This window comes from Mus musculus, chromosome 12, assembly GCF_000001635.26.
Source record: "Mus musculus strain C57BL/6J chromosome 12, GRCm38.p6 C57BL/6J".
NCBI lineage: Eukaryota > Metazoa > Chordata > Mammalia > Rodentia > Muridae > Mus > Mus musculus.
Window position 1 is genome coordinate 5,583,665 of NC_000078.6, and position 13,841 is coordinate 5,597,505.

At 40.3% G+C, this 13,841-nt stretch overlaps 1 pseudogene; it reads right to left on the bottom strand.

Annotated features, from left to right (window-relative positions):
* Positions 5,754–6,978, bottom strand: Gm5652 (predicted gene 5652; annotated as a pseudogene).

Genomic DNA, 13,841 nt, shown 5'->3' on the forward strand with positions numbered 1-13,841 from the left:
AAGAAAACTAAATCACCAGCACACACCACCAGAGTCTGAAGATGAAGGTCAACGTCCAGGAAAAGTCCAGAAAACTTAGAAAATATCATAAACAAGAGGGAGTGTAAAGCATATATATTATCAGTATCCAGATCAGACCATCAAGTTACTTTATATCATTAATTATAAATAAGCATCAATTGTGTATGAAATCTGTGTTCTTGGTTTTCATCTATCCTAGAAGAAACATTTCCTTATATCCTGACCTTTTCCTGAACTCTATTTCAATAAACACACACACATAGACAGACAGACAGACAGACAGACAGAACAGATACACACACACACACACACACATACACACACACACACACACACACACACACACACACACACACACACACACACGACAGAGAGAGAGAGAGAGAGAGTCATATGCCCTTACTTGACTTAAATTTTCTAGCATTATTGGATGTTGAGTGTATTCAGCTTACACATTCTTCCTATAAGTGATGCTACAATAAAAAAAATCTTTGTACAGCATAATCATCACATTATGTATAAGTTTCTAGGGCATAATTCACAAAATTGGAATTAGTGGAACAGAGGATGTAAACATTGCAGCGGAATGTAGAAACAGTTTGTGTTTATGCAGGTTGCCCCAAATCTTAGTGGATTCTTTTGGTACATTTTCTAGCTTACAGACTTGATTTCAGCTAAGATGTTACCAGAAGACGTTAAATTAAATTATAATTTCTTTTTCATAAATACAAACTAATGTGATACACAGACATCTTGTCTTTTGTGTGCCTTTGAAAGCTTTCAGGAGCAGAATGATCTATACTATGTGAGATACGATTGCAGTGTTCTGGAGATTAAGATAACATCGCTGTGGAATTGTGGGTATGGTATGATTTGGGTTATACCACCCTCTCCACTCCACAAGACCCCATAGTTACTAATAGCCCAGATATCTATGCCAAGAGACAGAGGGCATGCTGCTTCTAACATCCTCATGACTGGACTGAGCCTGGAACAGCACCAGCTTAGAATTAAAGCCCCAAACTGTTACCTACGCCTCCCAACAGCACCCAACTCATTGCTCACACTGCTCCCAGCTGCTGAAAGTTTTACCAAAAGGTGTCAGTCTCATGCAGGTGGCCCATTCTCGCTGTGCACTGGGACTTTTGCTTCTCATCTGGAGGCTGCATCTGATGATTCTTCCTGCTTCTGTGCACCACAGAATGTTTTGGAAAGAAAGAGTTACTGTGTGTCTAATTTCTGGTTTTCCGGAGTTTTAAGACAATGAGCCACGAGGAAGAAGTTTGAAGTGCTCCTGAAGCAGGCTTTGCTTCAGGTTTGCTCTTTGGCGAGTCCCTTTAATATAGATCCATATGTCACATCCATGGTGCTCACATTGTTTCCACAGAACTGTACTTGACACCTCATTTGACAGTGTCAACATTCACAGTGGTTCTTCAATACATTTGACAGTATCAACCCTTAAAATGTTTTCACAATACTTACTGTAAGCACCTTTGACAAGATCAGCATCTGAAATGTTCCACTAGCTGGGTATTCAGTTTGCAACCCCAGCAACTCCTGCCTTCACAGCATCCACACACAATGCCTGACTGTTCATCCAGTGAACTTTCCCTTTTGAAAGCATAGCAAACATCAGGCTTTGTGATATACTTTTTTTTTTTTTTTTTTACAATGGGGATAAAGATCATCAATATTTAACCAATACTTTTATAAAAACTTCAGCTCACCCCAAATGAAATAACCACTCACCAACATTTATTGAACACTTGCTATGTGTCAGGCCAACAGCCCAGGTACTACCCTATAGCAACTCATTTAAATTTTCCAACTAGTCCCAGATAAATCCTGTTATACAGCCAGTAAACTTGACCTTCTGGTTGGTTTAGCAGTTGAGCACACAGAGTTAGAACTGTCCTTGAGCCCAGGCATTGTTCCCCAGGGCTTTGGGGGCTTTTCCTCCCACTGTGAACTTTTAGTCATACCATTGCTATAAGAGTTCATGAGCAAATAAGTACTTTAAGAGCAAATGATAATAGCCACTGGTTTCTTATGGTGTTGGAGGGAACCAGGAGAGGGATATATTTGATGGAACCAGGGGAGGGATATATTTGATGGAACCAGGGGAGGGATATATTTGATGGGACTTGAAGGGTTCAGTCCCAGTCTGGCCAAGTGGAAAAGCTGGGGGAATGGAGAATGTGTATAAAAGGTGATGCTACTATAACATGGAGGTATGTATGAAGAGGGCAGAGGATGCATGAAGTAGAGGCAAGATTAGGAAGGGTTTTGAATTTGCCAAGGCTCCGGTCCTACATAATAAAAGGGAGACAGGTTTCCAGACAAACAACTTTTATTGATATTGGCATGAACAGGAATTCATAGAAAAGAAGCAAAACCCCAAGAAGCGGAAAGACTCTACAGCTCAAATATTATTTTAACAAAGGAAATGGAATTTGGGTTTTTGAAGGAAAAGTGTCTAGCAAATATGTGGGGGTAAGTAGTGGCTATTGGCTAATTCTGTTTATAAAAATTCATGTTTCTGTTGAGTTTCTTCTCTGGGGATGAGTCTTTTGACCCTTCGAGAATGTGATGGAAAAATTGATATCATGTTTCTAAACAGATACAGAGAGGCAGAGAATGCCTTCTGACTTTCAGAACTCCCTTCTGCCTTCATTAAATATTTCCTATGGGTTGCACATTTTGGGGGTGGCAGTCTCTGATACACTTCAAATACCATTCTAAGGGATCAGGATTATATGATGTAACAGGAAGAAATTTTAAGCTTTAAGAGACATGGTCAGATTTATATGTGTGAGAATGGTTGTGGTTGGAAAGGTAGTAACCCCTTACATGTTGGAAGTTGGGAGACCACTCTCAGTCTGAACTTCACAGTATAGGGGACCAAGAGGGGAAGAGGGAGATGATAAGAGAAGGAGATGAAGGGAGGGGACTAGCAATTTCAATTTCCTTGCACCTATGACGCCTCTGTGACCACACCATCAGACTCTGCCCTGGAGATGCTCTTGGGCTCCTCAAAGCCTGACTGACATTCATCTTCCTTAACCTCTGGAAGGCTCTCAGCAGCTGCACAGTGGAGGCGGCCTGCTTAATACACCATTTCTGAGTCCTCAGCTAGCCTATGTTGCTGAGTGCTGCCTTTGAAGTCCTTTGTTCGTGCTGTGCAAGTGTTTAACACTAGAGAGCTACTGCTCTAGATGACATTCAATGGCAACTTCAGTTTTGTTGTTTGATGCATATAGACAAGAGGAAGGTGGACTCTCTTTGCTCCTTTCTTGGCACAGATAGGCAGGTATGACTCCCTACTCCTACCAACTCCTTGTTTAGTCCTAGGACAGCTCCAGAAAGCCACACTGCCTGCATCTACCTCCTGTCTCGCCTGTCTCTCTCCAAATCCTGAAAGCCTAGCCTAGTGTAGTGCTCTGGGACCAGCTGTTTTCCTCCTGGAGAGAATTTCTCTCTGGAGTTGGTATTATAGCTTAATGATGTTCCACCAATAAAGAGATGGTAATTGATTGTTAAGTGAAGATATAAATTGTAATTGAATCCGTCACATTTCAGTTTTTCATTATCTCATGACAAATCTCTTAGTGCATTGGCAAGGACTTCAGGGATAGGAGAGGGATGGGAAGAGACAGAGAGAGATGAGGAGACTTAAATTCTCTTCCCATTCCAAGCACAGGCAGTGGTAGGGATGCCCTTTCAAACTGTCAGCTCCCTCACCCTGACTTCTGCATACTTTAGTGTGCACAGGTATGTGGATAGTTACCTATGCCATGTGAAGCCATAAGGAGCCATATGAAAGTACAGAGTGGGGCTCGTGCAAGCTGTGGTTGGCACATGTAGGCCCAGCCTGCACTTCTGGTTGGTGTTTCTAGCTTCCTTTGGCTGTCGAGCCTTTCATAACTGTATGTGGTCAGAGGCTCTGTGCTACTGTGCTTATTGATTTGATCCCATTTGATATTAAGGAGAAACTACAGCATAGGCATTAGGAGACAGTCAATAAGCAGGGTGCTTGGAATTTCTTGTCATTCTTTTCTTTAGTAACTATTGCAGAGTTGAGCAAGCTGATGACCTCTCTGGTCTCTGTTCTATCACCTGTCAGATGAGGATGAGAACACATGTTTACTGTCTAGAGCGTTGTGCTACATAGAGTTAACTTAGGTAAAGCAATTAGAAAACACATATGGCAAAATTCACTAGTAATGAAAAATGACTCCAACTGTTTTTTCCAATACCAGTTCAGAATTAGTATGAGCCTAGAAGACAGAGCCTGAGGCCAAATTTCTCATGAAGCAGAAGCTTGATTAGGGCAGACAGGGTTTATCCCTGGGTAGCAGAGTGAGATACAGCAGGCATCCCTGTCACCAGGATATCTCTGGAGAGGCCCTATGGAATGAGGATAGACCTCTGGGAGCAAGAGGAAGGACTACAGCTGGATTCTTCAGACCTTTTCGGTTTCCTGTCTTTTGATAGTTAACATTATTACACGGGTTTTGGGTGTCTTGGATTTCTGGAATCTTCTGATAGCTTCTAGAAGACATGTTAACTAGACCCAATAGCAAGTCTCCCCATGCCTCTTAGAGTAAGTAACTCAGCCATTCTTGTAAATGTGTTTCCACTTTTTCCTTTTCCCTCATTAAAAAAATCACATATGATTAAAAAAATGTTTATTCTTAGTCCTTGGATTAAAGGGAAAGAGATAACACATTTTCCAAATGAATGGCGTTTCAGAAAGAAAATATCCCCCTACATGTGTTCATTTCTACCATTCTTCTTCCCACTCCCCTTAGCATCTCTTCTTCTCTTCTCATTATCCCCCCTCTCTCTGTCTCTCTCTCTCTCTCCCTCTCTATCTGTCTGTCTCTCTCTTTCCCTCACACATACACATACACACACATATACACATACATACACACATAGAGCACACAAACACACATATAAAACCTGATTTTATTTTTAGTTAGTATAGTATCTGTCACACCAAGATGTCCAATAAATGTGTTGAATAGTGTTATTCCATATTTCTATCCACTTATATGTTGTTAATATATGACTGATATATAAAATGCTTACATCTTTTACATCAGTGAACGTTGAAAATTTTATACTGTTGTATAAACACCATTGAGAACAGTACATAAAAGAGTTATATCATTTTGGAAGCTTCTATCATACTCTTAGTACAATACTCTCTGACCAAAGCAATTTCCTCTGGATTTCATTATCTTTGATTAATTTTATCCATTCTTGTAGTTCATATGAGTAAAATGATACAGCGGCTGTTCCTTTGATTCTGGACTATTTTACTTAGCATGATGCTTTCAAGATTCATCTGTATCATTTTGAGTATTGGTAGCTTGCCCTTCTCATGAATAATATTCCATTATATGAATGTATCAGACTGTGTTCATCTATTCTTCTGTTGATGGATATTTGGCTAGTTTTCAGTTTTGAGCTATTATGAATACAGCTGCTATAAAAATTCTTACATAAATCTTATTGTACGCATATGTCTTCATTTCTTTTGAGTGTATATTTAGGAATAGAATTGCTGTGTCTTAGGAGAGATATGCTTGCTCTTTATAAGAAATTGGTAAACATTTCCTCAAAATGGTAATGCCCTGCCACAACCCTACAGCATGGGTCCAGCTGTTCTGCATGCTCAAAAAAGTTTGTCAGTTTTGCTTTCAGACATTTTTTTTCTTTTTTGGGTGCAGCGAACTTTATTGATGGTATTCAAGAGTGTAGGGAGGGTTCCCTAGGCCCCTCCCGTTTTAGGGGTCTGGGGTGGAAATTGTGAGGGAGATGCTCAGTGTTGGGGGCCAAGTTGGGATAGGGACTCCTCAGCAACCGAGGGTCTCTCTCTTGCTCTCAGTGTCCTTGCTGGGGTGGGTGGTCCAGGGTTTCTTACTCCTTGGAGACCATGTAGGCCATGAGGTCCACCACCCTGTTGCTGTAGCCATATTCATTGTCATACCAGGAAATGAGCTTGACAAAGTTGTCATTGAGAGCAATGCCAGCCCCGGCATCGAAAGTGGAAGAGTGTGAGTTGCTGTTGAAGTCGCAGGAGACAACCTGGTCCTCAGTGTAGCCCAAGATGCCCTTCAGTGGGCTCTCAGATGCCTGCTTCACCACCTTCTTGATGTCATCATACTTGGCAGGTTTCTCCAGGTGGCACGTCAGATCCACAATGGACACATTGGGGGTAGGAACACGGAAGGCCATGCCAGTGAGCTTCCCATTCAGCTCTGGGATGACCTTGCCCACAGCCTTGGCAGCACCAGTGGATGCAGGGATGATGTTCTAAGCAGCCCCACGGCCATCATGGCACAGCTTTCCAGACGGGCCATCCACAGACTTCTGAGTGGCAGTGATGGCATGGACCGTGGTCATAAGCCCTTCCACGATGCCAAAGTTGTCATGGATGACCTTGGCCAGAGGGGCTAAGCAGTTGGTGGTGCAGGATGCATTGCTGACAATCTTGAGTGAATTGTCATATTTCTCATGGTTCACACCCACCACAAACATGGGGGCATCGGCAGAAGGGGCAGCAATGATGACCCTTTTGGCTTCATCCTTCAAGTGGGTCCCAGCCTTCTCCATGGTGGTGAAGACACCATTAGACTCCACAACATACTCAGCACCAGCATCACCACATTTGATGTTAGTGGGGTCTCGCTCCTGGAAGAGGGTGATGGGCTTTCCATTGATGACAAGCTTCCCATTTTTGGCCTTGACTGTGCCATTGAATTTGCCATGGGTGGAGTCATACTGGAACATGTAGACTATGTAGTTGAGGTCAATGAAGGGGTCTTTGATGGCAACAACCTCCACTTTGCCATGTAGAGACCAGATGGCAGCCCTGGTGACCAGGTGCCCAATATGGCCAAATCCGTTCACACCGACCTTCACCATTTTGTCTACGGGATGAGGCTGGCACTGCACAAGAAGATGCAGCTGTCTCTGGAACAGGGAGGAGCAGAAAGCCTAGACATCTTAGTATATATAAAATGGCATCTTATTATTGACTTAAAATGTAGTTTGGATGGCTAACGATATGAAGGATAGTTTCATATGCTGAAAGGACATTCCTATATCCTTTAAGATTTTATCTCATTTTGATTTTCTATATAAAATATTGATATAAGGGTAGGGAGAGAAAATAGAGAAGATAAACCTTCAGTGTGGAGAAATAGGATAATAGACAAAAGGAGGGTAGGGAAGGTCTCTTAAGGGTTAAAATATTCTGTGTAAGAGTTGAAGGACTCTCCATGGCTTTGAAGGCAGAGAGAGGTCATCTTTTCAGTAGGCTGCTCTCCTGTCAAGTGTGAAGAAGTCAGAGGAGCAGGATTTTTACTGCTCAGTCCATACAACCTTCCCCCTTATGCAGAATAAGGGTGCCCAAGGTCTTGGGAGGCAGAGATGCTCTTGTAAGAGTTAAACATCAGCATGTACAGTACAGCTGTGTGCCAGACACCTCCATGTCCACTGTCACCCAACAGTCCAAATGTCTACACGTGTTACATAAGTAGACTGGACTTTATGAGCTAGGTACCAGAATGCAATAATCACAGGTATGAGAGCCATCTTGTAGCTGTAGATTCATAGGTCAAAGTCAAGCCAGCTTAACTGTCCCATCATTTGTCACTAGAATGTTCTTTGGCCCCATGTCTCGGTGGATAGTGCAATTTCACATGAAGGAAATCTAAGCATCTTAGAAATTGGCATTCCAGATCCTTGATGGGCTCAGCTGGTATACCTGGCAGAGATGTCTTGTGTAGATATGTCCCTAGGTCTTGGTCTATGAGCTTAAGCACTAGAAAATCTTTGTCTTACATTCACTTAGTCATGCCTTTTTTGTGCATGCAGTTTCTATGCTGTATAGTTTTACTTGAAACCTATGTGCCTCTTTATATTTAAAATATTTTCATTGTAAGCAAAATACAGCTTGTTATACTTTTTATTCTGTCTTATTCACTTGGGATTTTAGTATTGATATTTCATTAATATACATTTAGGAATGGTGACTTTTAAGTCTATCATTATGTCATTAAGATGTATTTTTCCATTGTCTTTTGTATCATTTTCTTTTTAAATATATTTTATTAGGTATTTTCCTCATTTACATTTCCAATGCTATCCCAAAAGTCCCCCATACCCCCCCCCCACTCCCCTACCCACCCACTCCCACTTTTTGGCCCTAATGTTCTCCTGTACTGGGGCATATAAAGTTTGCATGTCCAATGGGCCTCTCTTTCCAGTGATGGCCGACTAGGCCATCTTTTGATACATATGCAGCTAGAGTCAAGAGCTCCGGGGTACTGGTTAGTTCATAATGTTGATCCACCTATAGGGTTGCAGATCCCTTTAGCTCCTTGGGTACTTTCTCTAGCTCCTCCATTAGGGGCCCTGTGATCCATCCAATAGCTGACAGTGAGCATCCACTTATGTGTTTGCTAGGCTCCGGCATAGTCTCACAAGAGACAGCTATATTAGGGTCCTTTCAACAAAATCTTGCTAGTGTATGCAATGGTGTCAGCGTTTGGAGGCTGATTATGGGATGGATCCCTGGATATGGCAATCTCTAGATGGTCCATCCTTTTGTCTCAGTTCCAAACTTTTTCTCTGTAACTCCTTCCATGGGTGTTTTGTTCCCAATTCTAAGAAGGGGCAAAGTGTCCACACTTTGGTCTTCATTCTTCTTGAGTTTCATGCATTTTTCAAACTGTATCTTATATCTTGGTTATTCTAAGTTTCTGGGCTAATATCCACGTATCAGTGAGTACATATCATTTGAGTTTTTTTGTGATTGGGTTACCTCACTCAGGATGATGCCCTCCAGGTCCATCCATTTGGCTAGAAATTTCATAAATTCATTCTTTTTAATAGCTGAGTAGTACTCCATTGTGTAAATGTGCCACATTTTTTTTGTATCCATTCCTCTGTTGAGGGGCATCTGGGTTCTTTCCAGCTTCTGGCTATTATAAATAAGGCTGCTATTAACATAGTGGAGCATGTGTCCTTCTTACTAGTTGGAACATCTTCTGGATATATGCCCTGGAGAGGCATTGTGGGATCCTCTGGTAGTACTATGCCCAATTTTCTAAGGAACTGCCAGACTGATTTCCAGAGTGGTTGTACAAGCTTGCAATCCCACCAACAATGGAGGAGTGTTCCTCTTTCTCCACCTCCTTGCCAGCATCTGCTGTCACCTGAATTTTTGATCTTAGCCATTCTGACTGGTATGAGATGGAATATCAGGGTTGTTTTGATTTGCATTTCCCTGAAGATTAAGGATGCTGAACATTTTTTCAGGTGCTTCTCAGCCATTCGGTATTCCTCAGGTGAGAATTCTTTGTTTAGCTCTGAGCCCCATGTTTTAATGGGGTTATTTGATTTTCTGGATTCCACCTTGAGTTCTTTATATATATTGGATATTAGTCCCCTATCTGATTTAGGATAGGTAAAGATCCTTTCCCAATCTGTTGGTGGCCTTTTTGACTTATTGACAGTATCTTTTGCCTTACAGAAGCTTTGCAGTTTCATGAGGTCCCATTTGTCAATTCTCGATCTTACAGCACAAGCCATTGCTGTTCTTCTATTCAGGAATTTTCCCCCTGTGCCCATATCTTCAAGGCTTTTCCCCACTTTCTCCTCTGTAAGTTTCAGTGTCTCTGGTTTTATGTGGAGTTTCTTGATCCACTTAGATTTGACCTTAGTACAAGGAGATAGGAATGGATCAATTCACATTCTTCTACATGATGACCACCAGTTGTGCCAGCACCATTTGTTGAAAATGCTGTCTTTTTTCCACTGGATAGTTTTAGCTCCCTTGTCAAAGATCAAGTGACCATAGGTGTGTGGGTTCATTTCTGGGTCTTCAATTCTATTCCATTGGTCTACTTTTCTGTCGCTATACCGGTACCATCATTTTCTTTTTAACAAATTTGTTTTTGCTTTGTGTAACTGAAATAGTTTTAGTATACCATCCTAATTTTTCTGTTGATCTTAATTTTTTATTACTGTTGCTTGAAGCATAGTCGTCCCAGATATGTCACTCTTCATCTTTATTATCAGTTAACTGACAACTAATTATTACTCCGTGAATGATGCAAGGAACTTAAAGATTAAATTTTATTTTTTTCTGAGATTTGTTCTTATGTGTTTTTACATCTATACAGGTTATAAGCCTTATAATACCTTTGAAAAAGTCTGTGGATGTTAAAAATGTGTATACATATGTATGTATAAATGAATACATGGAGCAAGGGAGACAGAAGTTGATAAGGAAGAAGAGGAAAAAGGAAGAAATATGGGTGTGTATATAAGAGCAGGAATTTTGGAAAAGGCCTTAAATAATTACATGGATACTTAAGCTTTGATGGTCCTTCTTATGTCCCTGAAAAAAACAAGTCTTTTACCTCATTTCCTGCAGCCAGAAATATTTTTAAAATATTTTCTTATAGTACAAATTTGTTGGCAAAATATCCTCTCAGATTTTTGTCTGTCTAGAAAAAGTCTGTATTTTATGCTTATTATTGAATGCTTATTTCTTGGATATGGAGGTCTAGGTTAGCAGTATTCAATTTTAAAAACAATTTAAGCTACTTCATTGTTTTGTTTTAGGGGCTCCAGTGTGTCTATGTAAACAGCTACTGTGAGTGTGTTGGTGATGTAATGAGTGTGAACTTTGTTCATTTGAGGTTGTTCCTGATGACCCTGGCTTTTGGCAGTTTGTCCAGGTGTCAGGGTGATGATGGTTGAAGTAGCTTATTGGCTTTTGCAACTTCCCATCTGTATCTCTAAATCAGTTTTATAAGATTCTTGACTGCTATATTTTCAGATATTCTTTTTTCACTTTATTCTATTTCTTCTTTTCTCTGGGACTCTAATTTCATATACGTAGTATTACTCAATATTATCTAGAGATCTCATAAACTCTGTTCCTCTCACCCTTAAGCTTCCTCTCTATATATTTTAGATTGGATAATTTTTCTTGTCTTGTTTTCAAGTTCACACATCTCTTTATGTAGTGAATCTAATTTATAAGCCCATCTAATGAATCATTCATTTCTGAGATTGTATTTCTTATTTATAGCATTTCCACTTTGTTCTCATTTGTAGCTTCTATTCCCTCATGAAATTCTCCATCTTTTCATATATGGTCCATGGTTTCCTATAACGTTTGAAAACATGTTTATCATGTTTTAAATTTTTCTATAAAAGAGATTCAAGTTCTGCATCTTCTCTAGATTTTATTCCATTGTTTTTTTCTTTGACCAGAGTCATATCTTGCTTTTTAAATGAATCTCTTTGTGTGTAAAAACATACATGTAAGGAACAAATGAAATACATGAACTTTTACCCAGAATAGTGCAAGCTTCTTTATTTATCAAGTTAGTATATGGAAAGATAATTTCCATACTCAGTAAGTACTCAGCTGAGCAGAGCCCAAGCTTTGCTCTAGTTTTTTGATATATTGAGTTCTTTTCTATTGTTAAATGTTTAACATTAGTGTAATTGAAACTTTCCCAGAAGCAGGGTTTAGATCTGTGAGGAGATGAAATTTTAGAGATCTCGAAATTTCATGGCTTTCTAAATAAGACAGTGTTTCTTAAAGCTCACATACCTACATTTGGGGTCATGATGAAAAATTGTATACATTCCTAGTACTCCTGGGTCTCTCCTTTAAGAGGTCTCTTTCCATCATGCTACCCACTTCAGGCTGAGCAGGAGGGTTGCATGTGCTGTGCCAAAACTCTCAGAAGATCTGGAATATGCCCCCTGATGTTCTGCCTGCCTTGTTCCATCATTCCACTAGCTGCTTTGGGTACTGGATGTAATCTGTGGTGTTCCCGGGAGTTTTTGCTAGCTATTTCTCCTTGTTCCTCTACACCTGTACCATGTCACATGGTCTTGCACTGAGGGAAATCCCCATATGCCTTGTGATGTGAAAACTGTCTTCTTTGTTTCATCCCTGATATCTGGTTCATCATTCTCATAAACTTGGTGAGGTTTAAGCAAGGAGATCTGGGTTGTTCACTGAAGTAGAATCATGGGCTTCTTGCATCCTACATGTCTGTGGATATGAGAAGATTTAGTGGCCCTTCCTTCCTTCCTTTTGCCCACATTGGGTTCCTCTGTCTACAATTCCAGTAAGAGTGAAAGCAGCTTTGGATCTCTATCCACATGTCCTTTCTGAAATGTAATTCATTTTGGCTTATTGATACTCATGGCTCTCTAATAGGCTTAAAGTCATACTTTTACAGCTTACATTTCTTCTAATATCAAGATGGAATAGCATACCCTCACAACTCTAACTCCTGAACAATTTTATTGCTCTGCTGAGTAGCAGCCTTCATTGGGGACAATAGGTAGTTTCATATCTGAAGAAGAGATTATTTGACTCTAACCAATGGCCCCCTTGCTCTTCTGACATCTAAAAGCCCATTCATACTGATGAAGATATCTGCTCTCTTAAAATAAGTTTTTAGTTTTCCAGGTCATTGCTTATAACATTTGGAAAGCAATACTTGGAGACATGTTCATTTCAACCAGCTGATATTTGACTGTATGGCATTTAATATGGCAACTTTTTCTCTTTTGTATTGAACAGTGACTTGAACCAGTTCAGAAGCAACACAGTGTAGATTGAAGAATTCTCTGTTCCTTTCTGCTAGGGCTATGCCCACTCTTTGGGTGAGAGAAGAACATTGACACAAATCAGAAGAGTGCTATAGGTCATCTTTTATTTTTATTATTCCTGTAAGCAGTGATAACTTGTCTGAAAGACCCCTTGCTATTCAGCGATTCTGGCTATAAGAACCCCCTTTGCACCGTTTGGGTCTGGGTTTTAACTTCTGGTAGCTTATTCTGCCTTTGTTTGGATGTAGAGCTCCACTCCTCCCTTGTACTTTGACATCCATGTTGCCTTTTGCCAGGAATCCTATAGAACCATCACTCAGGACAGCTCTGAGACATGACTGGGCTCAGTAAATTAGGAGGGAAAATCATGTGTACACTTTCAAAAGTCACACTTACTGCAAAGAGTGCTGTAGATCCTTAAGTTCCATTAGGAAGAAGTGCTGAAGGTAGGCATGGTTCTAATACCAGAGGGAATGAGATACTTTTTATAGTGTGATAATAATAAATTTAATTTATTAAGATGACTATGTAGCCCTTCACACCCTGAAATGTGGCCATTCCTCTAAGATGGGCTCAGAAGGACTTGTGTCGGGGTACAAGCAGACTGGCCCCTTTGCACTTTAATTGATGTTGTATCAAAGCTACCTTCTTGATTTGTGTTTGGTCTGTGATGAAGCAGGGAGAGCTAACTCCAAAGCTTGTTCCTAGTGAAGGATAGCAACAGTTTCTTCAGTAAGATACACAAACAAATCTATAAAAACCCAAGCAGTCACAGTCCCTACACTCCATCATAAAAGTATGATTGTCCCAGTAAAATTAGCATAATGTTATTTAGATATTGTTGATAATAGAGGTCCTGATTTCTGCATCAATTTTACCATTAGATGTGGTACCAATTGCTGACATTATTGCAAGTAATTAGAGTATTCCATTTTAAGTTTTATGATTTTGTTATTTAAATGTATACACACACACACACACACACACACACACACACACACACACACACACATGTTTTAACTGCATTAATGTCCGTGCATCATGTGTATATCTGAAACCATAAAAGGCCAGAGGAGGCCATTAGATCTCCTGGAATTGGAGTTATAGATAAGAGCCATATAGATGCTAAGAATTGAACTTTGATTTTCTGG